Source organism: Podarcis gaigeae (assembly GCF_964106915.1).
Source record: "Podarcis gaigeae genome assembly, chromosome: 14".
Lineage (NCBI taxonomy): Eukaryota > Metazoa > Chordata > Lepidosauria > Squamata > Lacertidae > Podarcis > Podarcis gaigeae.
In genome coordinates, this window is record NC_139690.1 from 7,880,825 (window position 1) to 7,894,189 (window position 13,365).

At 48.9% G+C, this 13,365-nt stretch overlaps 1 long non-coding RNA gene across 1 annotated transcript; it reads left to right on the forward strand.

Annotated features, from left to right (window-relative positions):
* The first annotated feature begins 1,288 nt into the window (after window positions 1-1,288).
* LOC310831842 lies at window positions 1,289-5,582 on the forward strand. The gene is made up of 3 exons (XR_014558016.1): window positions 1,289-1,579; window positions 3,603-3,929; window positions 5,492-5,582. It is a non-coding gene; the product is annotated as an uncharacterized lncRNA (long non-coding RNA).
* The last annotated feature ends 7,783 nt before the right edge of the window (window positions 5,583-13,365 follow it).

The following is a 13,365-nucleotide window of genomic DNA, read 5'->3' on the forward strand; positions in this document are numbered from 1 at the left end:
ACTTTAGCCCAGCCTTTCTCAACCTGTGGGTCCCCAGATGTTGTTGGACTACAACTCCCATCATCCCTGAGCTCTGGCCTTGCTAGCTAGGGGTGATGGGAGTTGTAGTTCAACAACATCTGGGGACCCACAGGTTGAGAAAGGCTGCTTTAGCCCATGAAAACTTATACCATAATGACTCTGTTGGTCTTTTAACTTGCCACAAGACTCATTGTGTATTCATTGCTTTGTTCTGTGACTGCTAGTACACATTAAGAACACATCTACAGCATCTGGCTGGAAAAAACTAGCATGATTTGAGAACATAGGAAGCTGCCTTCAAGCAAGTTAGACCATTGATCCCTGTAGTCCAGAACCGTCTTCACTAACAGAAGCTCTTTGGGGTTTCAGGCAAGGTTCCCTCCCAGCCCTACCCAGAGATGATAGTAATAATAATAATAATAATAATAATAATAATAATAATAATAATAAATTTTATTTATACCCCGCCCTCCCCAGCCAGAGCCGGGCTCAGGGCAGCTAACACCAGTAAAATTACAGTAAAAACATAATGGCGGGGACAATTTAAAATACAGGTTAAAATGCAGCCTCATTTTAAAAGTAGCCCATAGATCAAAACCATAAGGGGAGGGAAAATATAAGGGTCAGACTGAGCCCAAGCCAAAGGCCAGGCGGAACAGCTCTGTCTAGCAGGCCCTGTGGAAAGATGTCAAGTCCTGCAGGGCCCTAGTCTCTTGTGACAGAGCGTTCCACCAAGCCGGGGCCAGTACTGAAAAGGCCCTGGCCCTAGTTGAGACCAATCTAACCACCTTGTGGCTTGGGACCTCTGAAATGTTGTCATTTGTGGACCTTAAGGTCGTCTGTGGGGGATACCAGGAGAGGCGGTCCCATAGGTACATGCGTCCTAGGCTGCAGGGATGCCAGGGATTGAACCTGTGACCTTCTGAATGTGAAGCAGGTGCTCCACCACTGAGCTACAGCACACCCCCCCCCCCCCCCGTGCAAGACAACAGCAATCTGTAGCCTTTGGAAGTTTGTTTGTTTTTTGCTGGAGATTCCTTGTCCCCTCACAGAACTGCAGCTCCCTGGCAGGCTCAGAGCTGGCTGAAATGTGCCGTGTAACCATTCCCAAAAAGCACTTCTGAGCCTCTTTCATGCTATTTGTACACAGTGTGAATGCTGGTCAGGTGGGATCGAAAGCAGAAAAGAGCCCGTTTTTAAAAATCAAATGCACATTTTCTTGCCACTGTAAGTTTTTTTTTATTCTTCCCCATTTGGATTGCAGCTCTCCAGATTCCCTCCTGAGAGCAAAAGCAGCAGCAGCAGCAGCTTGTTCCAACGGCCAACTCTGGTATGGGGCTTCTGTCAGCGGCTGCAGCCCAGAAAGTATTGTCAAACGCTCAGGCTCAGCTGGAGGAGCTAAGCAGAGCTGCATCTTTGAAGAGCCCCAGCTGCAAGCAACCCAAAGCCAGAGCCAAGAAGGGACTGGCGGAAGCGAGTGAAGGTCCCCAGCTGGTGGAGATCCTTAGCAAACCAGCTCTCACAAGTGAAAAACCATAGTGAGATGGCTTCTTCCTGGGTAATTGCCTCTTTAGCAGCCTCTTGCTGCCAGTTATCCTTACAATCCTAATTAACAAGCAACCAGATAATTAGGAATTTAATTAAGAAAACCAGACTCTTCAGAAATAGCTGGCATCTTTGGAAAGAATGTGTACGGCATGGCCACTGAGGCATTGTGTCGGCTCCCAGAATGGGGAATGCTTGACTTGCTTCCTTCACCCCGAGCTCTGCCTCCCAGCGGCATTGCCACATCACCTGAACATACGAAACTGCCTTATACCAAGTCAGGCCATTATTCCACCTAGCTCTGTATTGTCAACACTGGCTGGCAGCAGCTCTTCCGAGTTTCAAACATAGGTCTTTCCCAGTCCTTGCTGGAGACACCAGGGATAGAACCTGGGACCTTTTCGCATGCCAAGCAGATGTTCTGCCACTGAGCTACAGCCCTTCCCCAAGGGCTAGAGACTCTTTCAGATGGCAGCAGCTAAATCTTGGGTCCTAGCAAGTGATGTTGTCTTTGAGGTCTCATCAGCACCACCCAGCTTGGCCAATCATAAGTGGGAGAGGGCTGCTATACTCATGCCCTGCTTGTAGGCTGTCCATGGGTATCTGGAGACCATGTAAACAGGCTGCTGGACTAGACAGACTTTTGGTTTGATCTAGCAGGGCTCTTCTGATGGAGGTTCAAGAAGAAATGACTTATCCACTGCAGCTTTCCTACAGAGACAGCTCCTTAACCATCACTAATGAAGAGGTCTAGTTTCCCATGTAACACTAAGCACTGCTTAACGTCATCTAAGGCTTATAAACTAGCTACAAACCTTGATTCAGGGGCGCCATCTAGGAGGGCTGCAGGGCCAAGGGCCCCCCAAATTCTGTGGCAACCATGTGCACGCACGCAGTGCAATGTGCTCACGTCACAAGCTGTGTGGCACACTCTTATGTGGCATGCATGTGACATGTCAGCCTGTTGAGTGCACACATGGCGTTAGCATGTTGCATGGTGTGTGCGCACGATGCAAGCACATTGCACATCATGCACGCATGACACCGGCATGTTGAGCGGCGTGCATATGTCACATGGCACCAGCCCCCTCAATTGTGAGGGCAAGCTAGCACACTTGCCTTGGTTAACAAGTGACCTTTAAATGTAGTTCATAAACAACACTAAGCTGCTGGGCTGGGTTCACACATAATGCTAAGCCGTGGTTTAATAAACTGCAGCCATGTGTGAACCAGGCCTCAGTGTCTCTCTCTGCAATGTGTGGAGATAGCACCACCACTGCTGCCATTCTCAGGGCACTTGGCCCGTTATCCCTTCTTGGCAGTCAGCAGTTTCTAGGGCTCTCTTTCTCTCCCTGGCTGCTCCCTGGCACTCAGAAGCAAGGAGAGTGAGTTAGAAAATCATGCTGCACATCTGGAAAGGGCTCTGGCAGGAGAAGATGCCTGAGTCACCCACTCTCCTTCTCAGAGGCTGTGCTTGGTAGGCCCAAAGAGCTGCAGCCCTGAGGTCCATTTCCAGGGGCTCCAAACTGCAGTCATTTTCCTCACTGCAAGCATCACACACAGTTCCTTTTTGCCTCTCCACCCTGCAGGTGGGTGTAGCTTCAGGTGCCATCCATAAAAAGCCTTTAGACAGATGAGTGGCCAAGCTATTAGTGGCCATCAAGAAAACATCTGTTGTTCAGCATCCATCAGTGGGATGTAAAAGAACCTGGGAGGGGGGAAAGGACCATCTCTTCACTTGGCAGAGCAGAATAGCACAGGCCTAGACCATTACATGGTAAAGTTTCACTGAAACCAGCTGACTCATCCACCAGTTTTAGGCTGTGGGTGGAGCTCCATAGGAAATTAGCCTCTTAGGAGTCCTGTGCTGCTCCAGGGAATTCAGAGAGGATAAGCCCCAGGGAGTTCAATTAGTTTGGCAAGGTCTGAGGTAGGCTTACAATAGTCTGAAAAAATGGTCTATGTTGGATGTTTAAGGGATGCTGTTTGTGAATTAGGCTGCTGGTGGTGGCTTGATTAGGAATTTTCCATTCCAGGGAAAAAAGAAGTCACTTGCTGAAAAACAATGAAGAGCTTTGTGGTACCTTTAAAGACTAACAAGCCTCTTGCAACAACTCAGCCCTGTATACCTGAAGGAGCGTCTCCACCCCCATCGTTCTGCCCGGACACTGAGGTCCAACGCCGAGGGCCTTCTGGTGGTTCCCTCACTGCAAGAAGCCAAGTTACAGGGAACCAGGCAGAGGGCCTTCTTGGTAGTGGTACCCGCCCTGTGGAACGCCCTCCCATCAGATGTCAAAGAGATAAACAACTACCTGACATTTAGAAGACATTTGAAGGCAGCCCTGTTTAGGGAGGTTTTTGATGTGTAACATTTTTATGTATTTTTAATCTTTGTTGGAAACCACCCAGAGTGGCTGGGGAAACCCAGCCAGATAGGTGGGGTACAAATAATAAATGATTATTACAGTGGTACCTTGGGTTACAGACGCTTCAAGTTAAAGACGCTTCAGGTTACAGACTCTGCTAACCCAGAAATAGTACCTCAGGTTAAGAACTTTGCTTCAGGATGGGAACAGAAATTGTGCGGCGGAGGCACGGGAGCAGCGGGAGGCCCCATTAGCTAAAGTGGTACCTCAGGTTAAGAACAGTTTCAAGTTAAGAACGGACCTCTAGAATGAATTAATTTCTTAACCCGAGGTAAGGTAAAGGTAAAGGGACCCCTGACCTTTAGGTCCAGTCATGGCCGACTCTGGGGTTGCAGTGCTCATCTCGCTTTATTGGCCGAGGGAGCCGGCGCACAGCTTCCGGGTAATGTGGCCAACATGACTAAGCCACTTCTGGCGAACCACAGCAGCGCACGGAAATGCCGTTTACCTTCCCGCCAGAGCGGTTCCTATTTATCTACTTGCACTTTGACGTGCTTTCGAACTGCTAGGTTGGCAGGAGCAGGGACCAAGCAACGGGAGCTCACCCCGTCACGGGGATTCGAACTACCGACCTTCTGATCGGCAAGTCCTAGGTTCTGTGGTTTAACCCACAGCACCACCCGTGTTCTGAGGTACCCGTAACCCGAGGTACCACTGTATTATTATCAGCTTCTGCGAGCCAGTATCCACTTCTTCAGATGTGTAGTCTGATAATCTCAGCATGTATGCCCAGTTGCTGTTGCAGGAGCAATCAAAAATTTAGCAACCGTAACCACAAGGGTAGCTGATGATGTGCCCTCCAGGTGGACTCCAATGCCCATCAACCTTAGCCAGCATGGCCAATGGTCAAGGATGATGTGAGTTGTAGTCCAAAATATCTCGAGGGCACTGGATTGGTTACCCCCAATGCATGAAATGTCCTTAAAAGAACAGGAGAATGGGCCTATGTCACACACAATAGGATGCTGGAACTAGATGGGCTATTGACCCAGCAGGCTCTTCTTACATTCTTGTATACCACGTAGAGGTTTTAGACGATCAAAGCGGTATATACATTTTGTTAAATAAATAAATTAACCATAAGGAGGGAGAGCAGAAAGCCCCCAATAACAAAGAACAGGTGGAGGCAGCAATGGACACCTAGGCAGGAGACTGAGCAGGCTGAAAGGTCACCTGGTCTTTTGCACTATGGTGAAATGGAGTATATTTCTATTGACAGGAGTAATTCCTCATAGTGGTGTGTCTGGTACCTTCATGGCATAGTTTTCATTGCATGCTGAGGAGGCACCTCTTTATCCCAGCCTCTAATATATTATCTACCCTATTCTTTTGACTTGAAATGGCTTTAAATGATTTTAATATTGCATTTTTACACTATTGTAGCCTGGCCTGGGACCTTATGGTGAAAGCTAGATCAATAATAATAATAATAATAATAATTGTATATGCATAAGTTAGCATATGGAAATTCTGTACAAATCTGTCTTTTGTCCTCTCAGATGACACCTTTCCTCTTTTGGGGTGATGCATAAGGGATACTTTAGAGGGACCATCACTGAAGCCCAGGTAGATAAGATAAGCTTTTGGGGGTTAGGTAAAGGTAAAGGGACCCCTGACCATTAGGTCCAGTCATGGCCGACTCTGGGGTTGCGGCGCTCATCTCGCTTTTCTGGTCGAGGGAGCCAGTGTACAGCTTCCGGGTCATGTGGCCAGCATGACTAAGCTGCTTCTGGCAAACCAGAGCAGCACATGGAAGCACCGTTTACCTTCCCGCTGGAGTGGTACCTATTTATTTACTTGCACTTTGATGTGCTTTCGAACTGCTAGGTTGGCAGGAGCAGGGACCAAGCAATGGGAGCTCACCCCGTGGGGGGGGGGATTTGAACTGCTGACCTTCTGATTGGCAAGCCCTAGGCTCTGTGGTACCTCAGCACCACCCACGTTTTGGGGGTTAGGGAGGAGTAAAAACTCAAAAAAGGTAGCATAAAAGTTCAATGGGCTGCCCGTGTGCATTGACACTGATATCACCATTTCAAGGCCACATCCTTGCCAACGCTGCGGGCTCCTGTTTGCCTTTTGGCCCACTTTCAAAGGCATTGTTGGCATCAGGGACTAGTAGAAGTCCTAGTTGCCGGATGCAATTCTGCGACTGGGCAACCTTAAGCAAGTAGCGGTCCCAAGTTGCAGGAAAGCCTTGTCCCAGACAACACATTTATCCCACTTAATTACAGTCCATGGGACTGCACTGGGCAGCTGTGCCAAGCACCATTTGTGCCAAGTGCTCAAGTCAAGGGATTGTTTGTTTTACGGCATCTTCAAAACTCAGAGGCCAGCAGAGCAGATGGAGGCCTCGCTTCCTCTCCCTGGCCAAGTCCTGCAGGCTCTGGAGGAACTGGCATGGTTTCCCTCTTAAGTGGCCAAACACCTCCCACTTCTCCAAAGACAGTGGCTTAGTTCAGCTGCCATCTCTTCCCGAAATCACTGGCAGGCGCTCGCAGTGCTGTGCTGTCAGGGTGGTTGGGCAAAAGCCATGCCCCACCAATGGATGCCGCCCAGTAGGGTCCAGCTCAGTCTCTATGGTCTCTGGTGCATGGGCCTAGAACTTCCTTCCAGGGTTGGAAGAGTGACGTGGTCATCTGTGGAAGCTGAAGCAGTAGAAGACCAAGTGGGCAGAAGGAGCCAGAGCTCAGCCTTATGCCATAAATGAAATGTCTAGTGCCACTCCTGGGATGTGCAGAGTTAGTAAGGGGAAGGATAATAGCTCCATAGCAGAGCATTGGCCTGCATGCCAAAGGTCCCTGGATGAATCCCTGGCGTCTTCAGATAGGGCTGCGAGAAACCCTGGTCTGCAACACCAGAAAGCCACAGCCAGTCAGTTTAGCCTCCTGCCTATGAAACACATGCTCTGCCACTGAGAATATACAGTGGTACCTCAGGTTACAGATAATTCAGGTTACAGACTCCACTAACCCAGAAATAGTACCTCAGGTTAAGAACTTTGCTTCAGGATGAGAACAGAAATCGCACGGCGGCGGTGTGGCAGCAGCGGGAGGCCCCATTAGCTAAAGTGGTACCTCAGGTTAAGAACAGTTTCGGGTTAAGAACAGACCTCCAGAACGAATTAAGTTCTTAACCTGAAGTACCACTGTAATGACCATGTGCCTGTCCCATTCACATACAGTGGTACCTCGGGTTACAGACGCTTCAGATTACAGGCGCTTCAGGTTACAGACTCCACTAACCCAGAAATAGTACCTTGGGTTAAGAACTTTCCTTCAGGATGAGAACAGAAATTGCGTGGCAGTGGCGCAGCGGCAGTGGGAGGCCCCATTAGCTAAAGTGGTACCTCAGGTTAAGCACAGTTTCAGGTTAAGAACAGACCTCCGGAACAAATTACCGTAAGTTCTTAACCTGAGGTACCACTGTATGTTAGTAGGAGTCTTTGGCTGCCCAGGAAGGTAGAATGTGTGCATGCTCAAGTGCGCATGTGTGGGAATTCATGAAAGGCATTGACAGAGCAATAATTTGATGGGGGGAGATGTATAAAAATAATTTATACACCACGAATCTCCATTTAACTCACAACGAAACCCAAAGGGAAAGCATGCTTATCTTTTATCATCTTAACCTAAGCAGGGAATTATTGATCTCCAGCGCTTGTTGCACTGAGAAATACATTTGTCCTTCATTCCACACATCGGTAATTACTTTTTTAATCTCGTTTTTGGACACAAGATGTTTTGTGCAAACATTGTCATCCTCTTTTCTCCTTCCACTCCTATTCCCTGTGTCATTCCCCGCTGGAGGTTGAACATGGTCACACACATGCCCAGGTATACAGCTAAAGGGGACACCTGGCTGGGTTCCTGGCTAGCCAGATGTCTGTCTCTGCTGATGGCTTTCTTTTCTCTAATGAAGCTGTCAGGTCTCTCATGTGCAACTGTGTACGTATACCTGTAGGTATGCTTGCATCGTGTCTATATATATTTATAAAAATATTTATATACTCCACCTCTCATAAAAACATCAGGAAAGTGTGCAACAACATGGGTAAATAATTAAGAATAACACAAAACAATCCTTAAAATGAGTGGCCTTAAAATTTTAAACAGCTTGCCTAGGCCTATCAGTAAGAATAAATTATAAATAATAATTTTTTCTCTATACCCCGCCCTTCCCGATTCAAAAACCGGAATCAGGGCGGCTAACAACAAATTTAAAACAGTTGTAAAAGCAGCATAAAATACAGTCTAAAAACATGAATAACAATAAAATTCAAAGTTCAGAAATCAATTTAGGGGAAATCCATCTAATACGAATTAGATAATCTCCAGGGCTAGCTGGCTGAATTAGTCCTACTTGGGCCAGTGAGGAGGCCAGGGGAGAATTAGCTGTGGGGTCTCAGAGCGGGTAATCTTCATAAAAGGGGGGGGGGGGAAGAAAAGGGAAATAAAAGATCAGGCTGAATTCAAATTAAAGGCCAGGAATAATAGCTCTGTCTTACAGGCCCGGCGGAATGAGGTTAAATCCTGTAGGGACAGAGCATTCCACCAGGTCAGAGCCATCACTGAAAAGGCCCTGGCCCTGGTGGAGGATAGTCTGACTTCCTTAGGGCCTGGGACCTCTAAACTATGGTTATTCATGGACCTTAAGGTCCTCTGCAGGGCATACCAGGAGAGGTGGTCCCATAAATATGAGGGCCCTAAGCCACAAGCAAGACTTCAAGAGGTCCCTGAAACCTCCATTTAAAAACCTCCAATGAAGGAGAGTCTGCCACCTTTTCTGAGAAACTCCACTGAACTCTAGATGAGATTCTAATGCTGAAGGCAGGAAAATCAACATGAGTTGGAGAAGGCATATGATTTCATCAATTTTCAGGATGGGAATGGACGGGCTGTGATGGGTTAAACCAGGGGTCAGCAAACTTTTTCAGCAGGGGGTCGGTCCACTGTCCCTCAAACCTTGTGGGGGGACGGACTGTATTTTTTGGGGGGGCGGGATGAACGAATTCCTATGCCCCACAAATAACCCAGATATGCATTTTAAATAAAAGGGCACATTCTACTCATGTAAAAACATGCTGAGTCCTGGACCGTCTGCGGGCCAGATTGAGAAGGCGATTGGGCCGCATCCGGCCCCCAGGCCTTAGTTTGCCTACCCATGGGTCAAAGAAAGACCACCCAACAGAAACCAAGCAATCCTGGCATCTCCAAAGGTAAGAGTAGGCTCTCTTGTGAAAGGGGCGTCGTGGGAGGGTCTTGGCATGCCCCCAGCTGCCCCCTGAATCCGTCACAGTGGCCCAGCCTTTTGCCACACAGGCCTCTCCCTTGTCCTCACTTGCTCCTTGAAAGCTTTCCCAGTCAACTGATGGATGGGAGACGGCTGTGTCCTCAGCCAGCCTGCTCACAGCTCTGTCCCAAAGGATACATCTGCAGGTCGGGCGATTGTTGCAATCAGAGCAGTACGTGTAATCCCCTGCTCGGTACATCTGTCAGTCACACAGATAGCCACCCACTGCCGAGTGAAATCAGATCACATCAGCTGGCCTTGTATCAACCTGTACCATACGGGAAAGCAGGAAAATCAATAGTGGCTTCTGAACAGAACCAGAGATAAAATTCTGGCGGTGTGATTTTCTTTTGCAACTTAAAACTGGAGTGGGCAATTGTGCAGGTGGGCAGAAAAAGCAATGCATTATCATCATCATCATCATCATCATCACCATCACCTGCTGTACACGGGCAGCTCTCCAAAATCAGATTCCAGTGAATAAGACTGCTGGGACAGATTCAACCCACTGGCTTCATTCCTCCAACAAGCACCAGACAGAGATCCAAGGACACAAGAGTATGGTCTGCCACTGCTGCTACTAGATGTAAAAGGTTTATCTCTGCACAGCAAAGGACAAAATGGAAGCAGGATATTCCAGAAAATACAAAGAGTCAAGTGACTCTTAAAGACTATGGGTTGTAGCCAATCTGAGTCCTACTCAGTCTCAGAGTAGAGCTCCTGAAATTAATAGACACATCTAACTAGTCCTCGTTCAAAGCAGTATCATGTCCCTTTAAATAAACATGGCTTTCTCCCAATGGATCCTGGGAACTGTAGTTTAAGGGTGCTGAGAGCCGTTCCCCTCACAGAGCTAGAATTCTCATAGGGGTTTCAAAATCAACCCCTCTTCCCTGGGAACTCTGGCACTTGTAGTTTTCAGGGGAATAGGGATCTCCTAACAACTCTCGGCACCCCTAATAAACTACAATTCCAGCATTCTTTGAGGGATAAAAATGCTTTAAAATGGGGTGTAGATGTAGCCTCAGGACCATTAACTTCAATAGGTCTACTCAAAGTAGGATTTAATTGGCTACGGTAAAGGTAAAAGGTCAAGGACCCCTGGATGGTTAAGTCCAGTCAAAGGCGACTGTGGGGTTGTGGCGCTCATCTCGCTTCAGGCTGAGGGAGATGTTGTTTGTCCACAGACAGCTTTCTGGGTCACGTGGCTGGCATGACTAAACTGCTTCTGGCTCATTGGGACACTGTGACAGAAACCAGAGCACATGGAACACCATTTACCTTCCCACAGCAGCGGCACCTATTTATCTACTCACACTAGTATGCTTTCGAACTGCTAGGTTGGCAGGAGCTGGGAGAGAGCGACGAGAGCTCACCCCGTTGCACAGATTCAAACCACCTACCTTCCAATAGGCAAGCCCAAGAGGCACAGTGGTTTAGACCACAGCACCACCCGCGTCCCTAAATGCTTAAATTGGCTACAACCTTAATGAATTTATTATGGCATAAGCCTTACACCAGATCAGACCATTGGTCCATTTTTATCAGTACTGTCAACACTGGCTGGTAGCAGCTTTTCCGAGTTTCAAACATAGGTCGTTCCCAGTCCTCCCTGGAGATACCGGGAATAGAACCTGGGACCTTTTGGCATGGAAAGCATGTTCTGTACCACTGAGCTATGGCCCTTCTCACAGCATGCTCATTGGCAGCCGAATGCTGATTGACTGTGAGGGGGGACAAATTTGAAAACTTGGGGATGGGAGGGAGAATGGAACAGATTGGCCCACAGCCACCACTCCTTGGGGCAACATCTTCTTGCAGATCCCACTTGTGTTTTTGTTTTCTTAACCTGTGGCAGGGCTGGGTGGCACTTCGGCAGTGGTCCTTGAGTGGTCCTCTGAGAAAAGGGAGTGTTGCAAGCATGTCTCTAGTTTCATCTTTGAAATGATGAAGCGTGTCGGATGTTGCTCTCTGTCCATGATGCTGACATTGGCTTGGACTTTGGAGAGAGCATTGTCATACAATGCGCAACCCGCCCTGCATGGTGTCAGGACACGGCAATGCCTTATCGGGAAAAGCAGGTCATTCTCTTGTAATTAAGTGCCATAGCTCTGCTCCGATTGCCAATGAGGTAAGTCTCTCACCTAGAAGCAAGTTAAGCTAAAGTTGAAGTTGTCCTGTGTGCCCTCTGGGTACAGGTGTGAGGTTCCTGCATTTCGTTCTGAGCAGCTTCTCTCTCAAAATCTCAGCGTTGCATTCAAATACTGCATTCCAAGCACAGGAGAGGAACTTACGCCAGAGGCCAAACAAAGGCACAACACAACCTAAATATCCAGCCCGTGAAATGTGGTGGTGCCCCCAACAGATCCAGATTGAGGTCCCTTCCTGCGGGGGTCCTCAGCCTGCCTCACTGTCTTTTATGCTTTGCTGGTCACCATTGGTGTATAGAGCTGGAGTCACAGTCACTGGGCAGGAACTGCTTGCACGTCCCTGGGTATGATCCATCGGGCGGATGGACGTTGCAAACTACACTCCATAATCCTGCCTGCCTGTGATTTTATCTCTAACCCAAATGCCTTTGCACATGCCTCATTGGACAGCCAACCACAGTCAAATTTGCTGCCTTTAAAAAGCAATTTTTAAGTTATTTGAGCGCAAAAGGAAGACATTGAGAATTAATGGCTTCCCTGGCAGCTGACCTTTCTCCATGGCTGGGGAGCTCCAAAATGGACGGACCATGGGCTCCAATCAAACTTGCTGGAAGCGTTCAGTAATATCATCAGAAGGGTGAAAGGAGACTGCTTGAAGTGAAAGATCCGAAGGCACAGGTTTTGGGAGGGGGTCTCTTCGAAGTTGACATTGCCAGGTATCTGTCGAGGGCCACACCAGGAAAGGGCCCCCTGCCAATCCCTGGAGCCCTTGGCCCTGTGGCTCCTTCTCCTTGCCATTGCTTCCTGTCCACCTGCCTTCTCAGCATGAGCAAGGGTGAGAAGAGCAAGGAGCCATCAAGTTGGCATGCCTTAGCGCAGTGGAAAGTCCCCCTCTGTCCTCTTTCTCATAATGCTAGCACTCAGGTCCATCCAATGAAGCAGACTGTTGGAAGATTCAGGACAGAGAAAAGATAAGTTCTGTAGCAAACTGTGGAACTCCGTCACATAAGCAGCTGTGATAGCCACCAACTTGGATGGCTGTGAAAGAGGATTAGATGAATTCATGGAGGATAAGGCTCTCCATGACTACTGGCCATGTTCTCCCTCCACGGTTGGAGGCAGTGTGCCTCTGAATGCAGGTTGCCAAGAAATGCAAGGGGGGGAGAATGCTTGTGCTCTGCTTGTGGGTCCCCATGGGCACCTGGTTGGCTGCTTTGAGAACACAATGCTGGACTAGATGATCTGGCCAGGCTCTCAGTGCTGGTCCCGTGGGTCAACCAAGAGGCGAGGTCCAAGTCCAGTCCGAGGTTGAAGGAGCAATATGGAGGCAGTCCGTAAAAGCTGAAGCTGAAGCTGGGTGCAGGGCAGGGAGTCCGGTGAGGTCAGGAGCGCTGGCAGGAGAGCAGGACAGGGTTCAGGCAGGAACTGGCAACCTACAAAGTTGCTCCCACAACTTGGGACTGGGGCTGGCTGGCTTTTATCTGCCCCCAGGAATAAGGCGGCCCTGATCCACAGGTGACTCGTACCTCCTGGCCTGGAGGCGAGCACTCCTCCTGAGGGAACTTAGTTCCCTCCGCCTCTCTGCCCTGAGCTTCTGCAGCTCAGGAGAGGCTGGAGGGTTACCAGACCCAGAGGCAACCTCAGCTTCCTCTGACGGGGCTGAGAGTGGAGCACCTGCAGGCAATGGGTCCTCCATCACCTCAGGAGCCAGAGCAGACTCAGCTGGTGCCTGTATCTGAGGATCCAGCACAGGTGAGGCCCCTTCAGGCTCATGCCCCAGCATCTGAACTGGAATCCCAGGCCATCATACTCTCCTTATGTTTTTACCCATCCCTCTCTGGGAATTGGGCCCAGAGATTCCAGAGTGAATGGGCAGTGGCCACAGCAGGGAGGAGGGTAGGGGATACGGAATACAACTTGCCCAAATCCCTGCC